Here is a 22456-nt window from a genome sequence, read left to right as displayed (position 1 = left end):
CCTCTTTGCTAACATTCTCTTCAGAGCTGCAGTGAAACCAGGAACCACGTGGAGAAGGCACCCACACTGAAAATGACTGGAAGGAACATTGGGGCTTCTTCTCAGTGTCTCTGACATAGGGTTTCACTGTCCCGGGAAAGTCTCTGCTAACACCCTGCAGAGCGCAGTGCCCAATATACAGAAACGTCTTGCGGTATCTCCTACGGGAAAGTGCCAAGAGGGAATTCTCGATCTTGTTCTCAGTGTCTCTGAGAATTGCTCTGATTATCCGTGTGACCTCTTTGCTAAGACTCTCCAGAGAGACGTCCTCAAAACCAACACACATCTTGACATATCTCCCACATTGATCGCAGTGTCTCCAGAAATGGCATTCAAGGAGCCAGGAACTTTTCTGCCCACACTGTCCATTGAGTTGTCCTCAAAACCAATATACATCCTGCTATATCTCCCACATGGAAAATGCCAGGAGGCAAAAGTGGGGCTTATGTTTAGACTTTCTCGGAACTGCTTCAAATCAACTAGATATCTTTGTGCTGTAAATCTCCCAACAGACAAACGCAAAAGCAGCAAACATCTCGCTGTATGTCCCACATCCAAAGTGCCAAGAGAGTAATGTAGAGCTTGCTCTCCCTGTCTTTGAGTACAGTTTTCAGTGTCCCGGTTACCTCTTTGCTAACATTCTCTTCAGAGCTGCAGTGAAACCAGGAACCACGTGGAGAAGGCACCCACACTGAAAATGACTGGAAGGAACATTGGGGCTTCTTCTCAGTGTCTCTGACATAGGGTTTCACTGTCCCGGGAAAGTCTCTGCTAACACACTGCAGAGCGCAGTGCCCAATATACAGAAACGTCTTGCGGTATCTCCTACAGGGAAAGTGTCAAGAGGGAATTCTCGATCTTGTTCTCAGTGTCTCTGAGAATTGCTCTGATTATCCGTGTGACCTCTTTGCTAAGACTCTCCAGAGAGCCTTCCTCAAAACCAACACACATCTTGACATATCTCCCGCATTGATCGCAGTGTCTCCAGAAACGGCATTCAAGGAGCCAGGAACTTTTCTGCCCACACTGTCCATTGAGTTGTCCTCAAAACCAATATACATCCTGCTATATCTCCCACATGGAAAATGCCAGGAGGCAAAAGTGGGGCTTATGTTTAGACTTTCTCGGAACTGCTTCAAATCAACTAGATATCTTTGTGCTGTAAATCTCCCAACAGACAAACGCAAAAGCAGCAAACATCTCGCTGTATGTCCCACATCCAAAGTGCCAAGACAGTAATGTAGAGCTTGCTCTCCCTGTCTTTGAGTACTGTTTTCAGTGTCCCGGTTACCTCTTTGCTAACATTCTCTTCAGAGCTGCAGTGAAACCAGGTACCACGTGGAGAAGGCACCCACACTGAAAATGACTGGAAGGAACATTGGGGCTTCTTCTCAGTGTCTCTGACATAGGGTTTTACTGTCCCGGTAAAGTCTCTGCTAACACCCTGCAGAGCGCAGTGCCCAATATACAGAAACGTCTTGCGGTATCTCCTACGGGGAAAGTGTCAAGAGGGAATTCTCGATCTTGTTCTCAGTGTCTCTGAGAATTGCTCTGATTATCCGTGTGACCTCTTTGCTAAGACTCTCCAGAGAGCCTTCCTCAAAACCAACACACATCTTGACATATCTCCCGCATTGATCGCAGTGTCTCCAGAAACGGCATTCAAGGAGCCAGGAACTTTTCTGCCCACACTGTCCATTGAGTTGTCCTCAAAACCAATATACATCCTGCTATATCTCCCACATGGAAAATGCCAGGAGGGAAAAGTGGGGATTATGTTTAGACTTTCTCGGAACTGCTTCAAATCAACTAGATATCTTTGTGCTGTAAATCTCCCAACAGACAAACGCAAAAGCAGCAAACATCTCGCTGTATGTCCCACATCCAAAGTGCCAAGAGAGTAATGTAGAGCTTGCTCTCCCTGTCTTTGAGTACAGTTTTCAGTGTCCCGGTTACCTCTTTGCTAACATTCTCTTCAGAGCTGCAGTGAAACCAGGAACCACGTGGAGAAGGCACCCACACTGAAAATGACTGGAAGGAACATTGGGGCTTCTTCTCAGTGTCTCTGACATAGGGTTTCACTGTCCCGGGAAAGTCTCTGCTAACACCCTGCAGAGCGCAGTGCCTAATATACAGAAACGTCTTGCGGTATCTCCTACAGGGAAAGTGTCAAGAGGGAATTCTCGATCTTGTTCTCAGTGTCTCTGAGAATTGCTCTGATTATCCGTGTGACCTCTTTGCTAAGACTCTCCAGAGAGCCTTCCTCAAAACCAACACACATCTTGACATATCTCCCGCATTGATCGCAGTGTCTCCAGAAACGGCATTCAAGGAGCCAGGAACTTTTCTGCCCACACTGTCCATTGAGTTGTCCTCAAAACCAATATACATCCTGCTATATCTCCCACATGGAAAATGCCAGGAGGCAAAAGTGGGGATTATGTTTAGACTTTCTCGGAACTGCTTCAAATCAACTAGATATCTTTGTGCTGTAAATCTCCCAACAGACAAACGCAAAAGCAGCAAACATCTCGCTGTATGTCCCACATCCAAAGTGCCAAGAGAGTAATGTAGAGCTTGCTCTCCCTGTCTTTGAGTACTGTTTTCAGTGTCCCGGTTACCTCTTTGCTAACATTCTCTTCAGAGCTGCAGTGAAACCAGGAACCACGTGGAGAAGGCACCCACACTGAAAATGACTGGAAGGAACATTGGGGCTTCTTCTCAGTGTCTCTGACATAGGGTTTCACTGTCCCGGGAAAGTCTCTGCTAACACCCTGCAGAGCGCAGTGCCCAATATACAGAAACGTCTTGCGGTATCTCCTACGGGGAAAGTGCCAAGAGGGAATCCTCGATCTTGTTCTCAGTGTCTCTGAGAATTGCTCTGATTATCCGTGTGACCTCTTTGCTAAGACTCTCCAGAGAGACGTCCTCAAAACCAACACACATCTTGACATATCTCCCACATTGATCGCAGTGTCTCCAGAAACGGCATTCAAGGAGCCAGGAACTTTTCTGCCCACACTGTCCATTGAGTTGTCCTCAAAACCAATATACATCCTGCTATATCTCCCACATGGAAAATGCCAGGAGGCAAAAGTGGGGCTTATGTTTAGACTTTCTCGGAACTGCTTCAAATCAACTAGATATCTTTGTGCTGTAAATCTCCCAACAGACAAACGCAAAAGCAGCAAACATCTCGCTGTATGTCCCACATCCAAAGTGCCAAGAGAGTAATGTAGAGCTTGCTCTCCCTGTCTTTGAGTACTGTTTTCAGTGTCCCGGTTACCTCTTTGCTAACATTCTCTTCAGAGCTGCAGTGAAACCAGGAACCACGTGGAGAAGGCACCCACACTGAAAATGACTGGAAGGAACATTGGGGCTTCTTCTCAGTGTCTCTGACATAGGGTTTCACTGTCCCGGGAAAGTCTCTGCTAACACCCTGCAGAGCGCAGTGCCCAATATACAGAAACGTCTTGCGGTATCTCCTACAGGGAAAGTGTCAAGACGGAATTCTCGATCTTGTTCTCAGTGTCTCTGAGAATTGCTCTGATTATCCGTGTGACCTCTTTGCTAAGACTCTCCAGAGAGCCTTCCTCAAAACCAACACACATCTTGACATATCTCCCGCATTGATCGCAGTGTCTCCAGAAACGGCATTCAAGGAGCCAGGAACTTTTCTGCCCACACTGTCCATTGAGTTGTCCTCAAAACCAATATACATCCTGCTATATCTCCCACATGGAAAATGCCAGGAGGGAAAAGTGGGGCTTATGTTTAGACTTTCTCGGAACTGCTTCAAATCAACTAGATATCTTTGTGCTGTAAATCTCCCAACAGACAAACGCAAAAGCAGCAAACATCTCGCTGTATGTCCCACATCCAAAGTGCCAAGAGAGTAATGTAGAGCTTGCTCTCCCTGTCTTTGAGTACTGTTTTCAGTGTCCCGGTTACCTCTTTGCTAACATTCTCTTCAGAGCTGCAGTGAAACCAGGAACCACGTGGAGAAGGCACCCACACTGAAAATGACTGGAAGGAACATTGGGGCTTCTTCTCAGTGTCTCTGACATAGGGTTTCACTGTCCCGGGAAAGTCTCTGCTAACACCCTGCAGAGCGCAGTGCCCAATATACAGAAACGTCTTGCGGTATCTCCTACAGGGAAAGTGTCAAGAGGGAATTCTCGATCTTGTTCTCAGTGTCTCTGAGAATTGCTCTGATTATCCGTGTGACCTCTTTGCTAAGACTCTCCAGAGAGCCTTCCTCAAAACCAACACACATCTTGACATATCTCCCGCATTGATCGCAGTGTCTCCAGAAACGGCATTCAAGGAGCCAGGAACTTTTCTGCCCACACTGTCCATTGAGTTGTCCTCAAAACCAATATACATCCTGCTATATCTCCCACATGGAAAATGCCAGGAGGCAAAAGTGGGGATTATGTTTAGACTTTCTCGGAACTGCTTCAAATCAACTAGATATCTTTGTGCTGTAAATCTCCCAACAGACAAACGCAAAAGCAGCAAACATCTCGCTGTATGTCCCACATCCAAAGTGCCAAGAGAGTAATGTAGAGCTTGCTCTCCCTGTCTTTGAGTACTGTTTTCAGTGTCCTGGTTACCTCTTTGCTAACATTCTCTTCAGAGCTGCAGTGAAACCAGGAACCACGTGGAGAAGGCACCCACACTGAAAATGACTGGAAGGAACATTGGGGCTTCTTCTCAGTGTCTCTGACATAGGGTTTCACTGTCCCGGGAAAGTCTCTGCTAACACCCTGCAGAGCGCAGTGCCCAATATACAGAAACGTCTTGCGGTATCTCCTACGGGGAAAGTGCCAAGAGGGAATTCTCGATCTTGTTCTCAGTGTCTCTGAGAATTGCTCTGATTATCCGTGTGACCTCTTTGCTAAGACTCTCCAGAGAGCCTTCCTCAAAACCAACACACATCTTGACATATCTCCCGCATTGATCGCAGTGTCTCCAGAAACGGCATTCAAGGAGCCAGGAACTTTTCTGCCCACACTGTCCATTGAGTTGTCCTCCAAACCAATATACATCCTGCTATATCTCCCACATGGAAAATGCCAGGAGGCAAAAGTGGGGATTATGTTTAGACTTTCTCGGAACTGCTTCAAATCAACTAGATATCTTTGTGCTGTAAATCTCCCAACAGACAAACGCAAAAGCAGCAAACATCTCGCTGTATGTCCCACATCCAAAGTGCCAAGAGAGTAATGTAGAGCTTGCTCTCCCTGTCTTTGAGTACTGTTTTCAGTGTCCCGGTTACCTCTTTGCTAACATTCTCTTCAGAGCTGCAGTGAAACCAGGAACCACGTGGAGAAGGCACCCACACTGAAAATGACTGGAAGGAACATTGGGGCTTCTTCTCAGTGTCTCTGACATAGGGTTTCACTGTCCCGGGAAAGTCTCTGCTAACACCCTGCAGAGCGCAGTGCCCAATATACAGAAACGTCTTGCGGTATCTCCTACAGGGAAAGTGTCAAGAGGGAATTCTCGATCTTGTTCTCAGTGTCTCTGAGAATTGCTCTGATTATCCGTGTGACCTCTTTGCTAAGACTCTCCAGAGAGCCTTCCTCAAAACCAACACACATCTTGACATATCTCCCGCATTGATCGCAGTGTCTCCAGAAACGGCATTCAAGGAGCCAGGAACTTTTCTGCCCACACTGTCCATTGAGTTGTCCTCAAAACCAATATACATCCTGCTATATCTCCCACATGGAAAATGCCAGGAGGCAAAAGTGGGGATTATGTTTAGACTTTCTCGGAACTGCTTCAAATCAACTAGATATCTTTGTGCTGTAAATCTCCCAACAGACAAACGCAAAAGCAGCAAACATCTCGCTGTATGTCCCACATCCAAAGTGCCAAGAGAGTAATGTAGAGCTTGCTCTCCCTGTCTTTGAGTACTGTTTTCAGTGTCCTGGTTACCTCTTTGCTAACATTCTCTTCAGAGCTGCAGTGAAACCAGGAACCACGTGGAGAAGGCACCCACACTGAAAATGACTGGAAGGAACATTGGGGCTTCTTCTCAGTGTCTCTGACATAGGGTTTCACTGTCCCGGGAAAGTCTCTGCTAACACCCTGCAGAGCGCAGTGCCCAATATACAGAAACGTCTTGCGGTATCTCCTACGGGGAAAGTGCCAAGAGGGAATTCTCGATCTTGTTCTCAGTGTCTCTGAGAATTGCTCTGATTATCCGTGTGACCTCTTTGCTAAGACTCTCCAGAGAGACGTCCTCAAAACCAACACACATCTTGACATATCTCCCACATTGATCGCAGTGTCTCCAGAAACGGCATTCAAGGAGCCAGGAACTTTTCTGCCCACACTGTCCATTGAGTTGTCCTCAAAACCAATATACATCCTGCTATATCTCCCACATGGAAAATGCCAGGAGGCAAAAGTGGGGATTATGTTTAGACTTTCTCGGAACTGCTTCAAATCAACTAGATATCTTTGTGCTGTAAATCTCCCAACAGACAAACGCAAAAGCAGCAAACATCTCGCTGTATGTCCCACATCCAAAGTGCCAAGAGAGTAATGTAGAGCTTGCTCTCCCTGTCTTTGAGTACAGTTTTCAGTGTCCCGGTTACCTCTTTGCTAACATTCTCTTCAGAGCTGCAGTGAAACCAGGAACCACGTGGAGAAGGCACCCACACTGAAAATGACTGGAAGGAACATTGGGGCTTCTTCTCAGTGTCTCTGACATAGGGTTTCACTGTCCCGGGAAAGTCTCTGCTAACACCCTGCAGAGCGCAGTGCCCAATATACAGAAACGTCTTGCGGTATCTCCTACAGGGAAAGTGCCAAGAGGGAATTCTCGATCTTGTTCTCAGTGTCTCTGAGAATTGCTCTGATTATCCGTGTGACCTCTTTGCTAAGACTCTCCAGAGAGCCTTCCTCAAAACCAACACACATCTTGACATATCTCCCGCATTGATCGCAGTGTCTCCAGAAACGGCATTCAAGGAGCCAGGAACTTTTCTGCCCACACTGTCCATTGAGTTGTCCTCAAAACCAATATACATCCTGCTATATCTCCCACATGGAAAATGCCAGGAGGGAAAAGTGGGGCTTATGTTTAGACTTTCTCGGAACTGCTTCAAATCAACTAGATATCTTTGTGCTGTAAATCTCCCAACAGACAAACGCAAAAGCAGCAAACATCTCGCTGTATGTCCCACATCCAAAGTGCCAAGACAGTAATGTAGAGCTTGCTCTCCCTGTCTTTGAGTACTGTTTTCAGTGTCCCGGTTACCTCTTTGCTAACATTCTCTTCAGAGCTGCAGTGAAACCAGGAACCACGTGGAGAAGGCACCCACACTGAAAATGACTGGAAGGAACATTGGGGCTTCTTCTCAGTGTCTCTGATGTCGGGTTTCACTGTCCCGGGAAAGTCTCTGCTAACACCCTGCAGAGCGCAGTGCCCAATATACAGAAACGTCTTGCGGTATCTCCTACAGGGAAAGTGTCAAGAGGGAATTCTCGATCTTGTTCTCAGTGTCTCTGAGAATTGCTCTGATTATCCGTGTGACCTCTTTGCTAAGACTCTCCAGAGAGCCTTCCTCAAAACCAACACACATCTTGACATATCTCCCGCATTGATCGCAGTGTCTCCAGAAACGGCATTCAAGGAGCCAGGAACTTTTCTGCCCACACTGTCCATTGAGTTGTCCTCAAAACCAATATACATCCTGCTATATCTCCCACATGGAAAATGCCAGGAGGCAAAAGTGGGGCTTATGTTTAGACTTTCTCGGAACTGCTTCAAATCAACTAGATATCTTTGTGCTGTAAATCTCCCAACAGACAAACGCAAAAGCAGCAAACATCTCGCTGTATGTCCCACATCCAAAGTGCCAAGAGAGTAATGTAGAGCTTGCTCTCCCTGTCTTTGAGTACTGTTTTCAGTGTCCCGGTTACCTCTTTGCTAACATTCTCTTCAGAGCTGCAGTGAAACCAGGAACCACGTGGAGAAGGCACCCACACTGAAAATGACTGGAAGGAACATTGGGGCTTCTTCTCAGTGTCTCTGACATAGGGTTTCACTGTCCCGGGAAAGTCTCTGCTAACACCCTGCAGAGCGCAGTGCCCAATATACAGAAACGTCTTGCGGTATCTCCTACAGGGAAAGTGTCAAGAGGGAATTCTCGATCTTGTTCTCAGTGTCTCTGAGAATTGCTCTGATTATCCGTGTGACCTCTTTGCTAAGACTCTCCAGAGAGCCTTCCTCAAAACCAACACACATCTTGACATATCTCCCGCATTGATCGCAGTGTCTCCAGAAACGGCATTCAAGGAGCCAGGAACTTTTCTGCCCACACTGTCCATTGAGTTGTCCTCAAAACCAATATACATCCTGCTATATCTCCCACATGGAAAATGCCAGGAGGCAAAAGTGGGGATTATGTTTAGACTTTCTCGGAACTGCTTCAAATCAACTAGATATCTTTGTGCTGTAAATCTCCCAACAGACAAACGCAAAAGCAGCAAACATCTCGCTGTATGTCCCACATCCAAAGTGCCAAGAGAGTAATGTAGAGCTTGCTCTCCCTGTCTTTGAGTACAGTTTTCAGTGTCCCGGTTACCTCTTTGCTAACATTCTCTTCAGAGCTGCAGTGAAACCAGGAACCACGTGGAGAAGGCACCCACACTGAAAATGACTGGAAGGAACATTGGGGCTTCTTCTCAGTGTCTCTGACATAGGGTTTCACTGTCCCGGGAAAGTCTCTGCTAACACCCTGCAGAGCGCAGTGCCCAATATACAGAAACGTCTTGCGGTATCTCCTACAGGGAAAGTGCCAAGAGGGAATTCTCGATCTTGTTCTCAGTGTCTCTGAGAATTGCTCTGATTATCCGTGTGACCTCTTTGCTAAGACTCTCCAGAGAGCCTTCCTCAAAACCAACACACATCTTGACATATCTCCCGCATTGATCGCAGTGTCTCCAGAAACGGCATTCAAGGAGCCAGGAACTTTTCTGCCCACACTGTCCATTGAGTTGTCCTCAAAACCAATATACATCCTGCTATATCTCCCACATGGAAAATGCCAGGAGGGAAAAGTGGGGCTTATGTTTAGACTTTCTCGGAACTGCTTCAAATCAACTAGATATCTTTGTGCTGTAAATCTCCCAACAGACAAACGCAAAAGCAGCAAACATCTCGCTGTATGTCCCACATCCAAAGTGCCAAGACAGTAATGTAGAGCTTGCTCTCCCTGTCTTTGAGTACTGTTTTCAGTGTCCCGGTTACCTCTTTGCTAACATTCTCTTCAGAGCTGCAGTGAAACCAGGAACCACGTGGAGAAGGCACCCACACTGAAAATGACTGGAAGGAACATTGGGGCTTCTTCTCAGTGTCTCTGATGTCGGGTTTCACTGTCCCGGGAAAGTCTCTGCTAACACCCTGCAGAGCGCAGTGCCCAATATACAGAAACGTCTTGCGGTATCTCCTACAGGGAAAGTGTCAAGAGGGAATTCTCGATCTTGTTCTCAGTGTCTCTGAGAATTGCTCTGATTATCCGTGTGACCTCTTTGCTAAGACTCTCCAGAGAGCCTTCCTCAAAACCAACACACATCTTGACATATCTCCCGCATTGATCGCAGTGTCTCCAGAAACGGCATTCAAGGAGCCAGGAACTTTTCTGCCCACACTGTCCATTGAGTTGTCCTCAAAACCAATATACATCCTGCTATATCTCCCACATGGAAAATGCCAGGAGGCAAAAGTGGGGCTTATGTTTAGACTTTCTCGGAACTGCTTCAAATCAACTAGATATCTTTGTGCTGTAAATCTCCCAACAGACAAACGCAAAAGCAGCAAACATCTCGCTGTATGTCCCACATCCAAAGTGCCAAGAGAGTAATGTAGAGCTTGCTCTCCCTGTCTTTGAGTACTGTTTTCAGTGTCCCGGTTACCTCTTTGCTAACATTCTCTTCAGAGCTGCAGTGAAACCAGGAACCACGTGGAGAAGGCACCCACACTGAAAATGCCTGGAAGGAACATTGGGGCTTCTTCTCAGTGTCTCTGACATAGGGTTTCACTGTCCCGGGAAAGTCTCTGCTAACACCCTGCAGAGCGCAGTGCCCAATATACAGAAACGTCTTGCGGTATCTCCTACAGGGAAAGTGTCAAGACGGAATTCTCGATCTTGTTCTCAGTGTCTCTGAGAATTGCTCTGATTATCCGTGTGACCTCTTTGCTAAGACTCTCCAGAGAGCCTTCCTCAAAACCAACACACATCTTGACATATCTCCCGCATTGATCGCAGTGTCTCCAGAAACGGCATTCAAGGAGCCAGGAACTTTTCTGCCCACACTGTCCATTGAGTTGTCCTCAAAACCAATATACATCCTGCTATATCTCCCACATGGAAAATGCCAGGAGGCAAAAGTGGGGATTATGTTTAGACTTTCTCGGAACTGCTTCAAATCAACTAGATATCTTTGTGCTGTAAATCTCCCAACAGACAAACGCAAAAGCAGCAAACATCTCGCTGTATGTCCCACATCCAAAGTGCCAAGAGAGTAATGTAGAGCTTGCTCTCCCTGTCTTTGAGTACTGTTTTCAGTGTCCTGGTTACCTCTTTGCTAACATTCTCTTCAGAGCTGCAGTGAAACCAGGAACCACGTGGAGAAGGCACCCACACTGAAAATGACTGGAAGGAACATTGGGGCTTCTTCTCAGTGTCTCTGACATAGGGTTTCACTGTCCCGGGAAAGTCTCTGCTAACACCCTGCAGAGCGCAGTGCCCAATATACAGAAACGTCTTGCGGTATCTCCTACGGGGAAAGTGCCAAGAGGGAATTCTCAATCTTCTTCTCAGTGTCTCTGAGAATTGCTCTGATTATCCGTGTGACCTCTTTGCTAAGACTCTCCAGAGAGACGTCCTCAAAACCAACACACATCTTGACATATCTCCCACATTGATCGCAGTGTCTCCAGAAACGGCATTCAAGGAGCCAGGAACTTTTCTGCCCACACTGTCCATTGAGTTGTCCTCAAAACCAATATACATCCTGCTATATCTCCCACATGGAAAATGCCAGGAGGCAAAAGTGGGGCTTATGTTTAGACTTTCTCGGAACTGCTTCAAATCAACTAGATATCTCTGTGCTGTAAATCTCCCAACAGACAAACGCAAAAGCAGCAAACATCTCGCTGTATGTCCCACATCCAAATTGCCAAGAGAGTAATGTAGAGCTTGCTCTCCCTGTCTTTGAGTACAGTTTTCAGTGTCCCGGTTACCTCTTTGCTAACATTCTCTTCAGAGCTGCAGTGAAACCAGGAACCACGTGGAGAAGGCACCCACACTGAAAATGACTGGAAGGAACATTGGGGCTTCTTCTCAGTGTCTCTGACATAGGGTTTCACTGTCCCGGGAAAGTCTCTGCTAACACCCTGCAGAGCGCAGTGCCCAATATACAGAAACGTCTTGCGGTATCTCCTACAGGGAAAGTGTCAAGAGGGAATTCTCGATCTTGTTCTCAGTGTCTCTGAGAATTGCTCTGATTATCCGTGTGACCTCTTTGCTAAGACTCTCCAGAGAGCCTTCCTCAAAACCAACACACATCTTGACATATCTCCCGCATTGATCGCAGTGTCTCCAGAAACGGCATTCAAGGAGCCAGGAACTTTTCTGCCCACACTGTCCATTGAGTTGTCCTCAAAACCAATATACATCCTGCTATATCTCCCACATGGAAAATGCCAGGAGGCAAAAGTGGGGCTTATGTTTAGACTTTCTCGGAACTGCTTCAAATCAACTAGATATCTTTGTGCTGTAAATCTCCCAACAGACAAACGCAAAAGCAGCAAACATCTCGCTGTATGTCCCACATCCAAAGTGCCAAGAGAGTAATGTAGAGCTTGCTCTCCCTGTCTTTGAGTACTGTTTTCAGTGTCCCGGTTACCTCTTTGCTAACATTCTCTTCAGAGCTGCAGTGAAACCAGGAACCACGTGGAGAAGGCACCCACACTGAAAATGACTGGAAGGAACATTGGGGCTTCTTCTCAGTGTCTCTGACATAGGGTTTCACTGTCCCGGGAAAGTCTCTGCTAACACCCTGCAGAGCGCAGTGCCCAATATACAGAAACGTCTTGCGGTATCTCCTACAGGGAAAGTGTCAAGAGGGAATTCTCGATCTTGTTCTCAGTGTCTCTGAGAATTGCTCTGATTATCCGTGTGACCTCTTTGCTAAGACTCTCCAGAGAGCCTTCCTCAAAACCAACACACATCTTGACATATCTCCCGCATTGATCGCAGTGTCTCCAGAAACGGCATTCAAGGAGCCAGGAACTTTTCTGCCCACACTGTCCATTGAGTTGTCCTCAAAACCAATATACATCCTGCTATATCTCCCACATGGAAAATGCCAGGAGGCAAAAGTGGGGATTATGTTTAGACTTTCTCGGAACTGCTTCAAATCAACTAGATATCTTTGTGCTGTAAATCTCCCAACAGACAAACGCAAAAGCAGCAAACATCTCGCTGTATGTCCCACATCCAAAGTGCCAAGAGAGTAATGTAGAGCTTGCTCTCCCTGTCTTTGAGTACTGTTTTCAGTGTCCCGGTTACCTCTTTGCTAACATTCTCTTCAGAGCTGCAGTGAAACCAGGAACCACGTGGAGAAGGCACCCACACTGAAAATGACTGGAAGGAACATTGGGGCTTCTTCTCAGTGTCTCTGACATAGGGTTTCACTGTCCTGGGAAAGTCTCTGCTAACACCCTGCAGAGCGCAGTGCCCAATATACAGAAACGTCTTGCGGTATCTCCTACAGGGAAAGTGTCAAGAGGGAATTCTCGATCTTGTTCTCAGTGTCTCTGAGAATTGCTCTGATTATCCGTGTGACCTCTTTGCTAAGACTCTCCAGAGAGCCTTCCTCAAAACCAACACACATCTTGACATATCTCCCGCATTGATCGCAGTGTCTCCAGAAACGGCATTCAAGGAGCCAGGAACTTTTCTGCCCACACTGTCCATTGAGTTGTCCTCAAAAGCAATATACATCCTGCTATATCTCCCACATGGAAAATGCCAGGAGGCAAAAGTGGGGCTTATGTTTAGACTTTCTCGGAACTGCTTCAAATCAACTAGATATCTTTGTGCTGTAAATCTCCCAACAGCCAAACGCAAAAGCAGCAAACATCTCGCTGTATGTCCCACATCCAAAGTGCCAAGAGAGTAATGTAGAGCTTGCTCTCCCTGTCTTTGAGTACAGTTTTCAGTGTCCCGGTTACCTCTTTGCTAACATTCTCTTCAGAGCTGCAGTGAAACCAGGAACCACGTGGAGAAGGCACCCACACTGAAAATGACTGGAAGGAACATTGGGGCTTCTTCTCAGTGTCTCTGACATAGGGTTTCACTGTCCCGGGAAAGTCTCTGCTAACACCCTGCAGAGCGCAGTGCCCAATATACAGAAACGTCTTGCGGTATCTCCTACAGGGAAAGTGCCAAGAGGGAATTCTCGATCTTGTTCTCAGTGTCTCTGAGAATTGCTCTGATTATCCGTGTGACCTCTTTGCTAAGACTCTCCAGAGAGCCTTCCTCAAAACCAACACACATCTTGACATATCTCCCGCATTGATCGCAGTGTCTCCAGAAACGGCATTCAAGGAGCCAGGAACTTTTCTGCCCACACTGTCCATTGAGTTGTCCTCAAAACCAATATACATCCTGCTATATCTCCCACATGGAAAATGCCAGGAGGGAAAAGTGGGGCTTATGTTTAGACTTTCTCGGAACTGCTTCAAATCAACTAGATATCTTTGTGCTGTAAATCTCCCAACAGACAAACGCAAAAGCAGCAAACATCTCGCTGTATGTCCCACATCCAAAGTGCCAAGACAGTAATGTAGAGCTTGCTCTCCCTGTCTTTGAGTACTGTTTTCAGTGTCCCGGTTACCTCTTTGCTAACATTCTCTTCAGAGCTGCAGTGAAACCAGGAACCACGTGGAGAAGGCACCCACACTGAAAATGACTGGAAGGAACATTGGGGCTTCTTCTCAGTGTCTCTGATGTCGGGTTTCACTGTCCCGGGAAAGTCTCTGCTAACACCCTGCAGAGCGCAGTGCCCAATATACAGAAACGTCTTGCGGTATCTCCTACAGGGAAAGTGTCAAGAGGGAATTCTCGATCTTGTTCTCAGTGTCTCTGAGAATTGCTCTGATTATCCGTGTGACCTCTTTGCTAAGACTCTCCAGAGAGCCTTCCTCAAAACCAACACACATCTTGACATATCTCCCGCATTGATCGCAGTGTCTCCAGAAACGGCATTCAAGGAGCCAGGAACTTTTCTGCCCACACTGTCCATTGAGTTGTCCTCAAAACCAATATACATCCTGCTATATCTCCCACATGGAAAATGCCAGGAGGCAAAAGTGGGGCTTATGTTTAGACTTTCTCGGAACTGCTTCAAATCAACTAGATATCTTTGTGCTGTAAATCTCCCAACAGACAAACGCAAAAGCAGCAAACATCTCGCTGTATGTCCCACATCCAAAGTGCCAAGAGAGTAATGTAGAGCTTGCTCTCCCTGTCTTTGAGTACTGTTTTCAGTGTCCCGGTTACCTCTTTGCTAACATTCTCTTCAGAGCTGCAGTGAAACCAGGAACCACGTGGAGAAGGCACCCACACTGAAAATGCCTGGAAGGAACATTGGGGCTTCTTCTCAGTGTCTCTGACATAGGGTTTCACTGTCCCGGGAAAGTCTCTGCTAACACCCTGCAGAGCGCAGTGCCCAATATACAGAAACGTCTTGCGGTATCTCCTACAGGGAAAGTGTCAAGACGGAATTCTCGATCTTGTTCTCAGTGTCTCTGAGAATTGCTCTGATTATCCGTGTGACCTCTTTGCTAAGACTCTCCAGAGAGCCTTCCTCAAAACCAACACACATCTTGACATATCTCCCGCATTGATCGCAGTGTCTCCAGAAACGGCATTCAAGGAGCCAGGAACTTTTCTGCCCACACTGTCCATTGAGTTGTCCTCAAAACCAATATACATCCTGCTATATCTCCCACATGGAAAATGCCAGGAGGCAAAAGTGGGGATTATGTTTAGACTTTCTCGGAACTGCTTCAAATCAACTAGATATCTTTGTGCTGTAAATCTCCCAACAGACAAACGCAAAAGCAGCAAACATCTCGCTGTATGTCCCACATCCAAAGTGCCAAGAGAGTAATGTAGAGCTTGCTCTCCCTGTCTTTGAGTACTGTTTTCAGTGTCCTGGTTACCTCTTTGCTAACATTCTCTTCAGAGCTGCAGTGAAACCAGGAACCACGTGGAGAAGGCACCCACACTGAAAATGACTGGAAGGAACATTGGGGCTTCTTCTCAGTGTCTCTGACATAGGGTTTCACTGTCCCGGGAAAGTCTCTGCTAACACCCTGCAGAGCGCAGTGCCCAATATACAGAAACGTCTTGCGGTATCTCCTACGGGGAAAGTGCCAAGAGGGAATTCTCAATCTTCTTCTCAGTGTCTCTGAGAATTGCTCTGATTATCCGTGTGACCTCTTTGCTAAGACTCTCCAGAGAGACGTCCTCAAAACCAACACACATCTTGACATATCTCCCACATTGATCGCAGTGTCTCCAGAAACGGCATTCAAGGAGCCAGGAACTTTTCTGCCCACACTGTCCATTGAGTTGTCCTCAAAACCAATATACATCCTGCTATATCTCCCACATGGAAAATGCCAGGAGGCAAAAGTGGGGATTATGTTTAGACTTTCTCGGAACTGCTTCAAATCAACTAGATATCTCTGTGCTGTAAATCTCCCAACAGACAAACGCAAAAGCAGCAAACATCTCGCTGTATGTCCCACATCCAAATTGCCAAGAGAGTAATGTAGAGCTTGCTCTCCCTGTCTTTGAGTACAGTTTTCAGTGTCCCGGTTACCTCTTTGCTAACATTCTCTTCAGAGCTGCAGTGAAACCAGGAACCACGTGGAGAAGGCACCCACACTGAAAATGACTGGAAGGAACATTGGGGCTTCTTCTCAGTGTCTCTGACATAGGGTTTCACTGTCCCGGGAAAGTCTCTGCTAACACCCTGCAGAGCGCAGTGCCCAATATACAGAAACGTCTTGCGGTATCTCCTACAGGGAAAGTGTCAAGAGGGAATTCTCGATCTTGTTCTCAGTGTCTCTGAGAATTGCTCTGATTATCCGTGTGACCTCTTTGCTAAGACTCTCCAGAGAGCCTTCCTCAAAACCAACACACATCTTGACATATCTCCCGCATTGATCGCAGTGTCTCCAGAAACGGCATTCAAGGAGCCAGGAACTTTTCTGCCCACACTGTCCATTGAGTTGTCCTCAAAACCAATATACATCCTGCTATATCTCCCACATGGAAAATGCCAGGAGGCAAAAGTGGGGCTTATGTTTAGACTTTCTCGGAACTGCTTCAAATCAACTAGATATCTTTGTGCTGTAAATCTCCCAACAGACAAACGCAAAAGCAGCAAACATCTCGCTGTATGTCCCACATCCAAAGTGCCAAGAGAGTAATGTAGAGCTTGCTCTCCCTGTCTTTGAGTACTGTTTTCAGTGTCCCGGTTACCTCTTTGCTAACATTCTCTTCAGAGCTGCAGTGAAACCAGGAACCACGTGGAGAAGGCACCCACACTGAAAATGACTGGAAGGAACATTGGGGCTTCTTCTCAGTGTCTCTGACATAGGGTTTCACTGTCCCGGGAAAGTCTCTGCTAACACCCTGCAGAGCGCAGTGCCCAATATACAGAAACGTCTTGCGGTATCTCCTACAGGGAAAGTGTCAAGAGGGAATTCTCGATCTTGTTCTCAGTGTCTCTGAGAATTGCTCTGATTATCCGTGTGACCTCTTTGCTAAGACTCTCCAGAGAGCCTTCCTCAAAACCAACACACATCTTGACATATCTCCCGCATTGATCGCAGTGTCTCCAGAAACGGCATTCAAGGAGCCAGGAACTTTTCTGCCCACACTGTCCATTGAGTTGTCCTCAAAACCAATATACATCCTGCTATATCTCCCACATGGAAAATGCCAGGAGGCAAAAGTGGGGATTATGTTTAGACTTTCTCGGAACTGCTTCAAATCAACTAGATATCTTTGTGCTGTAAATCTCCCAACAGACAAACGCAAAAGCAGCAAACATCTCGCTGTATGTCCCACATCCAAAGTGCCAAGAGAGTAATGTAGAGCTTGCTCTCCCTGTCTTTGAGTACTGTTTTCAGTGTCCCGGTTACCTCTTTGCTAACATTCTCTTCAGAGCTGCAGTGAAACCAGGAACCACGTGGAGAAGGCACCCACACTGAAAATGACTGGAAGGAACATTGGGGCTTCTTCTCAGTGTCTCTGACATAGGGTTTCACTGTCCTGGGAAAGTCTCTGCTAACACCCTGCAGAGCGCAGTGCCCAATATACAGAAACGTCTTGCGGTATCTCCTACAGGGAAAGTGTCAAGAGGGAATTCTCGATCTTGTTCTCAGTGTCTCTGAGAATTGCTCTGATTATCCGTGTGACCTCTTTGCTAAGACTCTCCAGAGAGCCTTCCTCAAAACCAACACACATCTTGACATATCTCCCGCATTGATCGCAGTGTCTCCAGAAACGGCATTCAAGGAGCCAGGAACTTTTCTGCCCACACTGTCCATTGAGTTGTCCTCAAAAGCAATATACATCCTGCTATATCTCCCACATGGAAAATGCCAGGAGGCAAAAGTGGGGCTTATGTTTAGACTTTCTCGGAACTGCTTCAAATCAACTAGATATCTTTGTGCTGTAAATCTCCCAACAGCCAAACGCAAAAGCAGCAAACATCTCGCTGTATGTCCCACATCCAAAGTGCCAAGAGAGTAATGTAGAGCTTGCTCTCCCTGTCTTTGAGTACAGTTTTCAGTGTCCCGGTTACCTCTTTGCTAACATTCTCTTCAGAGCTGCAGTGAAACCAGGAACCACGTGGAGAAGGCACCCACACTGAAAATGACTGGAAGGAACATTGGGGCTTCTTCTCAGTGTCTCTGACATAGGGTTTCACTGTCCCGGGAAAGTCTCTGCTAACACCCTGCAGAGCGCAGTGCCCAATATACAGAAACGTCTTGCGGTATCTCCTACAGGGAAAGTGTCAAGAGGGAATTCTCGATCTTGTTCTCAGTGTCTCTGAGAATTGCTCTGATTATCCGTGTGACCTCTTTGCTAAGACTCTCCAGAGAGCCTTCCTCAAAACCAACACACATCTTGACATATCTCCCGCATTGATCGCAGTGTCTCCAGAAACGGCATTCAAGGAGCCAGGAACTTTTCTGCCCACACTGTCCATTGAGTTGTCCTCAAAACCAATATACATCCTGCTATATCTCCCACATGGAAAATGCCAGGAGGCAAAAGTGGGGATTATGTTTAGACTTTCTCGGAACTGCTTCAAATCAACTAGATATCTTTGTGCTGTAAATCTCCCAACAGACAAACGCAAAAGCAGCAAACATCTCGCTGTATGTCCCACATCCAAAGTGCCAAGAGAGTAATGTAGAGCTTGCTCTCCCTGTCTTTGAGTACAGTTTTCAGTGTCCCGGTTACCTCTTTGCTAACATTCTCTTCAGAGCTGCAGTGAAACCAGGAACCACGTGGAGAAGGCACCCACACTGAAAATGACTGGAAGGAACATTGGGGCTTCTTCTCAGTGTCTCTGATGTCGGGTTTCACTGTCCCGGGAAAGTCTCTGCTAACACCCTGCAGAGCGCAGTGCCCAATATACAGAAACGTCTTGCGGTATCTCCTACGGGGAAAGTGCCAAGAGGGAATTCTCGATCTTGTTCTCAGTGTCTCTGAGAATTGCTCTGATTATCCGTGTGACCTCTTTGCTAAGACTCTCCAGAGAGACGTCCTCAAAACCAACACACATCTTGACATATCTCCCACATTGATCGCAGTGTCTCCAGAAACGGCATTCAAGGAGCCAGGAACTTTTCTGCCCACACTGTCCATTGAGTTGTCCTCAAAACCAATATACATCCTGCTATATCTCCCACATGGAAAATGCCAGGAGGGAAAAGTGGGGCTTATGTTTAGACTTTCTCGGAACTGCTTCAAATCAACTAGATATCTTTGTGCTGTAAATCTCCCAACAGACAAACGCAAAAGCAGCAAACATCTCGCTGTATGTCCCACATCCAAAGTGCCAAGAGAGTAATGTAGAGCTTGCTCTCCCTGTCTTTGAGTACAGTTTTCAGTGTCCCGGTTACCTCTTTGCTAACATTCTCTTCAGAGCTGCAGTGAAACCAGGAACCACGTGGAGAAGGCACCCACACTGAAAATGACTGGAAGGAACATTGGGGCTTCTTCTCAGTGTCTCTGACATAGGGTTTCACTGTCCCGGGAAAGTCTCTGCTAACACCCTGCAGAGCGCAGTGCCCAATATACAGAAACGTCTTGCGGTATCTCCTACAGGGAAAGTGCCAAGAGGGAATTCTCGATCTTGTTCTCAGTGTCTCTGAGAATTGCTCTGATTATCCGTGTGACCTCTTTGCTAAGACTCTCCAGAGAGCCGTCCTCAAAACCAACACACATCTTGACATATCTCCCGCATTGATCGCAGTGTCTCCAGAAACGGCATTCAAGGAGCCAGGAACTTTTCTGCCCACACTGTCCATTGAGTTGTCCTCAAAACCAATATACATCCTGCTATATCTCCCACATGGAAAATGCCAGGAGGCAAAAGTGGGGATTATGTTTAGACTTTCTCGGAACTGCTTCAAATCAACTAGATATCTTTGTGCTGTAAATCTCCCAACAGACAAACGCAAAAGCAGCAAACATCTCGCTGTATGTCCCACATCCAAAGTGCCAAGAGAGTAATGTAGAGCTTGCTCTCCCTGTCTTTGAGTACTGTTTTCAGTGTCCCGGTTACCTCTTTGCTAACATTCTCTTCAGAGCTGCAGTGAAACCAGGAACCACGTGGAGAAGGCACCCACACTGAAAATGACTGGAAGGAACATTGGGGCTTCTTCTCAGTGTCTCTGACATAGGGTTTCACTGTCCCGGGAAAGTCTCTGCTAACACCCTGCAGAGCGCAGTGCCCAATATACAGAAACGTCTTGCGGTATCTCCTACAGGGAAAGTGTCAAGAGGGAATTCTCGATCTTGTTCTCAGTGTCTCTGAGAATTGCTCTGATTATCCGTGTGACCTCTTTGCTAAGACTCTCCAGAGAGCCGTCCTCAAAACCAACACACATCTTGACATATCTCCCGCATTGATCGCAGTGTCTCCAGAAACGGCATTCAAGGAGCCAGGAACTTTTCTGCCCACACTGTCCATTGAGTTGTCCTCAAAACCAATATACATCCTGCTATATCTCCCACATGGAAAATGCCAGGAGGCAAAAGTGGGGCTTATGTTTAGACTTTCTCGGAACTGCTTCAAATCAACTAGATATCTTTGTGCTGTAAATCTCCCAACAGACAAACGCAAAAGCAGCAAACCTCTCGCTGTATGTCCCACATCCAAAGTGCCAAGAGAGTAATGTAGAGCTTGCTCTCCCTGTCTTTGAGTACAGTTTTCAGTGTCCCGGTTACCTCTTTGCTAACATTCTCTTCAGAGCTGCAGTGAAACCAGGAACCACGTGGAGAAGGCACCCACACTGAAAATGCCTGGAAGGAACATTGGGGCTTCTTCTCAGTGTCTCTGACATAGGGTTTCACTGTCCCGGGAAAGTCTCTGCTAACACCCTGCAGAGCGCAGTGCCCAATATACAGAAACGTCTTGCGCTATCTCCTACAGGGAAAGTGCCAAGAGGGAATTCTCGATCTTGTTCTCAGTGTCTCTGAGAATTGCTCTGATTATCCGTGTGACCTCTTTGCTAAGACTCTCCAGAGAGCCTTCCTCAAAACCAACACACATCTTGACATATCTCCCGCATTGATCGCAGTGTCTCCAGAAACGGCATTCAAGGAGCCAGGAACTTTTCTGCCCACACTGTCCATTGAGTTGTCCTCCAAACCAATATACATCCTGCTATATCTCCCACATGGAAAATGCCAGGAGGGAAAAGTGGGGCTTATGTTTAGACTTTCTCGGAACTGCTTCAAATCAACTAGATATCTTTGTGCTGTAAATCTCCCAACAGCCAAACGCAAAAGCAGCAAACATCTCGCTGTATGTCCCACATCCAAAGTGCCAAGAGAGTAATGTAGAGCTTGCTCTCCCTGTCTTTGAGTACAGTTTTCAGTGTCCCGGTTACCTCTTTGCTAACATTCTCTTCAGAGCTGCAGTGAAACCAGGAACCACGTGGAGAAGGCACCCACACTGAAAATGACTGGAAGGAACATTGGGGCTTCTTCTCAGTGTCTCTGACATAGGGTTTCACTGTCCCGGGAAAGTCTCTGCTAACACCCTGCAGAGCGCTGTGCCCAATATACAGAAACGTCTTGCGGTATCTCCTACAGGGAAAGTGCCAGGAGGAATTGTGGAGCTTGGTCTCAGTGTCTCTGAGAATTGCTCTGATTATCCGTGTGACCTCTTTGCTAAGACTCTCCAGAGAGCCGTCCTCAAAACCAACACACATCTTGACATATCTCCCGCATTGATCGCAGTGTCTCCAGAAACGGCATTCAAGGAGCCAGGAACTTTTCTGCCCACACTGTCCATTGAGTTGTCCTCAAAACCAATATACATCCTGCTATATCTCCCACATGGAAAATGCCAGGAGGCAAAAGTGGGGATTATGTTTAGACTTTCTCGGAACTGCTTCAAATCAACTAGATATCTTTGTGCTGTAAATCTCCCAACAGCCAAACGCAAAAGCAGCAAACATCTCGCTGTATGTCCCACATCCAAAGTGCCAAGAGAGTAATGTAGAGCTTGCTCTCCCTGTCTTTGAGTACAGTTTTCAGTGTCCCGGTTACCTCTTTGCTAACATTCTCTTCAGAGCTGCAGTGAAACCAGGAACCACGTGGAGAAGGCACCCACACTGAAAATGACTGGAAGGAACATTGGGGCTTCTTCTCAGTGTCTCTGACATAGGGTTTCACTGTCCCGGGAAAGTCTCTGCTAACACCCTGCAGAGCGCAGTGCCCAATATACAGAAACGTCTTGCGGTATCTCCTACGGGGAAAGTGCCAGGAGGAATTGTGGAGCTTGGTCTCAGTGTCTCTGAGAATTGCTCTGATTATCCGTGTGACCTCTTTGCTAAGACTCTCCAGAGAGCCTTCCTCAAAACCAACACACATCTTGACATATCTCCCGCATTGATCGCAGTGTCTCCAGAAACGGCATTCAAGGAGCCAGGAACTTTTCTGCCCACACTGTCCATTGAGTTGTCCTCAAAACCAATATACATCCTGCTATATCTCCCACATGGAAAATGCCAGGAGGCAAAAGTGGGGCTTATGTTTAGACTTTCTCGGAACTGCTTCAA

Source organism: Larus michahellis, chromosome 10, assembly GCF_964199755.1.
Source record: "Larus michahellis chromosome 10, bLarMic1.1, whole genome shotgun sequence".
NCBI lineage: Eukaryota > Metazoa > Chordata > Aves > Charadriiformes > Laridae > Larus > Larus michahellis.
Note: the sequence above shows the minus strand (reverse complement) of the source record.